The sequence below is a fragment of the Selaginella moellendorffii genome, unplaced genomic scaffold, assembly GCF_000143415.4.
Source record: "Selaginella moellendorffii unplaced genomic scaffold, v1.0 SELMOscaffold_198, whole genome shotgun sequence".
NCBI lineage: Eukaryota > Viridiplantae > Streptophyta > Lycopodiopsida > Selaginellales > Selaginellaceae > Selaginella > Selaginella moellendorffii.
The window spans coordinates 62,574-67,714 of record NW_003314458.1 but is presented as its reverse complement, the minus strand read 5'-3'; positions in this window follow the sequence as shown (position 1 = coordinate 67,714).

Below are 5,141 nucleotides of genomic sequence, written 5' to 3'. Positions count from 1 at the left end.
TATAATAAAAGAAAAAAAGTATCTAAATTAGAATATAAAAATAATAATTTCTATAAAAATATGATATTTTCTAACTTAAAATAGAGGATTTAATAGTTCTAGATATTTGTTGTGTAAAATATTTTCTTATTAGTAAACTTATGGTTGGCTAAGATGTAGTCTAATATTTCTATAATATCATAAATTTTCTACCACTTTATCCTACATTGCATTTATACATGAAAAACATAATAAGGTATAAATATGATTGAGACAACATTAGTACATGGACCATATACAGAATTTTAATTATATGATATTAAACCTATCTATATGCCATTCATGAATTTTCTGATATATTATAGCTCTAGCATAAAGAAAAGATTATATATCATCAAACCCTACTCTACCCCAGTATAGAGTAAAACATTACAATTCATTTATCATCATAAAGTTTTAGCATTCATAACAGTGTTATAAAGCCTTAATTTCAAATATAAAAACATGAATATAAATAAATAGTAATATTATTTCAGATTTATAAAATTAAATACAGAAATAATGTTTATTATATAATAGAATACTTTCTATTTTAAATATTACTATCAAAATACATGAATATAAATATTAGGTAAAAAGGGAATATCAATGATAAATATGTAATATATTAAAAGTTTTTAAAAGAATATATAACACATAAAGCTAACGTCTTTCACTTATTATTATGCAATTCCAAAACTTTCAGTCTGAAATGATAAAAAGAGAAACTCCATAACAATGTTTATATTTTTTAAATTTAAAAGATGTATGCACTTTAAGTGGGTTTTTAAATATATATTAAATATATTTTTAACATCATTATAATTGAGTGTACCTATGTAACACATACTTTATTAAGAGGAAAAATTATATAGTTTAATAAATCATCAAATAATAAGATTTTTATCAATTATATAGAGATTTCAAATAAAAAAATTGGTTAATAAAAAATGACTCATCTGGTGATGGGATCCCACAGTGAGAAATTCCATTTATAGAATATCCAAGACTTCAGTCAACAATCCGAATTTTAAATATAATATAATGTACGGAGTTATATTTATTATGTTATGATGTTTGTTGGTGATGGAGTCAATTGTAGAAGATATTTTTAATATGTTATGTTTAACTATATATCTTATAATTATGATTATGTTAAAAATTACAAATACGCTTACAACTCTTTGAAATTATTAAAATATCAGAAATAAACACAATGCTCCCAGCGTAGCTGGGACTTTTGCTAGTACTCCCTTATTTCAAAGTGCTATTGGCATATGGCATCTGGCATCTGGCATCTTTTATTCCATTTTAAAAATATTATTTATGAATACTAGCTGGGATCTCAGCTCCACTGGGGGAGATAGTACACCAAAGCATAATAAATTACTTAAGCTACAATTTTTATTACATTCATGAACAAACTTGTGGGGACACTGAATGGCATTAGAGAGAATATATGTTGGATCTAAGAAATGTTTAATAATTTGTAGCAACAAATTGTTATGGATCAAAGATGAAACATTAGTTATAAACACAATAATGGATTCATTTTTTAAAAGCAAGTTATAGGGTGAATATGAACCATTAGATTACAGCAAAGAATAGTCATATATGGGAAATAATAAGTTTCTGTTATTGGTTGGTTACTTGTGCAACTTTGGTTGTGTATGTATATGTTGGACTTATATATAGTAAAGGGTACTTTGTGGCCAATCTAGAAATAACATCTATAATAATAAGAACAAAGGGCCCAGACCTTGCAGCCATCTGGTCCCGGTCCCAAGGCAGCCTTTGAAGCCATGGTTCTCAGGAAGGGGAGGCCACCCTAGGCTAGGGCCAAGGTTGGTGGCCATGGTTAGTGCGAATATCGGCTCAATGTTGTGGCAGCCAAGGGTGTAGTGACAGGTGTTGCACCATGCACTCCTAGGGCTCCATGGCTGCTTTGCTTGCTCGCAGTGCATGAGCAGCACCATAGCATTTGCTGGGCAAATACTCGTTTTGTAATAAGAAATTGAGAAAACTATCAATATCTTAATTTACCATTCACTTGTAAGGTTGTCTTGAGCATACACACACACACACACACATTTTTTCTCCAACAATGGCAGAAAGAAATTTATATATACTTGAGCTAAAAGTAATCAGTGTCAAAGTGGAATTCTCTCCCTATTTGAGTAGTTTAAATAAACACTAGGTTTATTTTCATTAATAAAAAGAAAAAGATCTCAGAAATGCTTTTGAGAACCATGTGTTTCCTTTTGGATTAGCCACTAGGTTATAGCTGTATGAAAAGCTTTCTCTCAGAGCACATGTTTGCAATGATTAACATGGCTATTATGGAAAAATAATGCCATGAGGGATTCTAATGGCATGGATTGTCCCATTTCCAAGCTACATCAAGAGCATTTAACTTCATGAATTTGAAGAGTTATTGTGTTAAAAACAGATTTAATGCCTTTTAATAAAATTAAGCATAGAAAAAGTTTTATTTAGGGATTACTTATTTATCTTTATCCTCCAAACAGTCTCGAAGAAATTAAAGTAAAAAGATTGAAGACCTTTTATTAAAGGTTGAGATTGACATCTTTTAGGAGTGCTTTGATTAATTGATAAATAAAATCTTTATTCTTTTCTTAATAAATTTATAAGATTTAGAAATATTTACAAAGGATTATTGTTGTTTTATGGATATGATGTTGTTTACTATTATTAGCATAGTAACTATTGAATTAGTTTTAATCCAGACCACTCACTTCTGTATATAAACTAGTTTTTGGGCTAATTGAATACACTTCTATATTCCATTGGTGGAGGTGAAAAGTAATTTTTGTTCTCCTTGAGAAGTGCTTAAACTTGTGTAGTTTTTGCATTGTCTAGATCTCTCTTATTCTTGTAGTTTTTCCATTTCTTCTCTTTTGTTTTTCTTATTTTCATTCATCTTTATGGCAGAATAGAATACTCCTCCTTTGCAGAAGCATCTTCCTCTTTTGACTCTAGAATAATAATTGATACAATTGCTTGATATTATATGGTTGCAATTGAATAATGAAACTTAGTTGATGGTAATATTCATGGTGTATGGTGCAACTTCTTTTGCCTTTGATGCCAATCCTCACGTTCGGCTAAATTCTTCAATGGGAATCTTGAGGATGATGCATATAATTGGTTTGATCACTTTATGGTGATTGATAATGCCTGGCATTGATATGAGTTTCCCACATGTCTCAAAGGATGGCATTGTAATGGTACAATGGTTTGCGTGCAACCACTCATGTGAATTGGAGCTTTCTCCATAACATGTAGAAAGCTCTATTTCGTTAAAGTGGGAATTGTCATTATCCCACTTGTAAAATAAGGTTTCCAAACCTTTATATAGTATATAAATATAACAAAATTCAACTGCATTGAGGCACATGCCATTTTATTTTAAACAAGGAAATGTCTACTCAATCACTTCTCCTCCCCCTGCCACTGCTTCACCTCTCTCTTCTCCTTGTCATCGTCGTCCAATTTCTTTCCATCCTTTTAATATTGGCTCAGTTGCTCCGAGTCTAGGTGGAGCCCAAGTCCCCATTCAATCTTTACTTTCCCCTTATTAATAAAACAACTTCGTAGACTTCCAATAACATGCTGTAACACTTCTAGTATAATGCAAATCCTCTCAAAGAATTGTCTTTTAATATTAATACAATGGCATGGAACCCCATGCCATAATAAGTTACATTTTTAAATAAATACATGCCATCTCAGACTGTTATTTTTTGCCTCCAACGCCTATACAATAATCTTGGAATTTCATCACTCTCCACACTATCAGGATTTAAACCCTTGCTTGGCACTATCCTTCCTCGACACTAAAGGCTAGAGTTTGTATCTTAATTCAACTGAATAATCTCTACTTACCATTTCTTCTGCGACCTACATGGACAATGTTAGAAATGGTAAAAGGTTAGGAATGGATGTACTATTATTTACCTGATGGTTTGTCTTGTATGACCTTCCTCCGCTGCTCTTTGGCCACCTCAGGCTGGCCATTGTCGTCATCATCATCATCGTTGTTATTGTGATCGTCACCATTGTGAGGACCATCCAAGTCCTCTTCGTCCTCCTCTTCTTCGTCCTCCTGCATCCGTAGAGGTGCAGCCTGAGCAGCCTATGGAAGAAATGCAGGAGGGGGATGAGGAGCCAGAGAAAGATAATGGGCAGGAAGAGCAGAAGGACGAAGAGGAGGACAAAGAAGAGGAGGACGAAGAAGAGGAGGGACCATCTTGGGAAAATCATCTGGCCGAGTCTCCATCTCAAAATACAAGACATCCATAGCCTGTTTCAGTGCTTGACCTAGGACCTATCCTCACCCGACTGTCTTAACATGGTTTCTGCACGTTCTTGCACCCTTCGAAGATGACGAGATGAGAAAAACGTGGCCCTGACTTGAAAAGCATCCCTCATCCATTGTACCTCTCCATTGAGATTGGGGAAGGGGAGTTTGCCATAGGAATCTGAGTCAGGAGGTGGTGACTGGCTCCTTTCACTCAGCCCTTGATCTGCAATGAATGGCATGAGCACACACGCCATAACCGCGAGGCATTACCTATATCATCTTTTCGTTGCCCTTCTTCCTTTTCGAATCAAACGCCTCTGATCCCGACGACTGTCCAACGTGCTTTCGCTTTTTATGACCACTGTCAGTTTGAGCTTGACTGGTGCTTGCCTGTTTTGCCTTTGAAGAAGTGTCTCCTGCAAGGAATGGCATGAGACCACACGCCATTGCAAATATAATTTGTACCTCCTTTTTTCCTATTGCTTGTCTGTTTGTCCTTCTTCGACGCGCCACCAGTGCGCTTTTCAGTCCTCGTGTCTGAATATTCACAACGATCTATAATCAAAATGGCGTGAGGCCTCACGTGACCTTACCTTGTGCAGGTAGTGAGCTCAGCCTAACATCAGTAGCTGTTAACGCCGTTTCAGCATCTGGGGGTGGCCACGCTCCTGCATACAGAGCTTGTGAGATAACATTTAAACTTAAAGTGCGTACTTACCAGGTTCGTAGAGAAGATACTGTTTTTCTTTGGCAACTGTAATTATATGCTCCATTGAAGTCACCTCTTCAATGGAGTTTG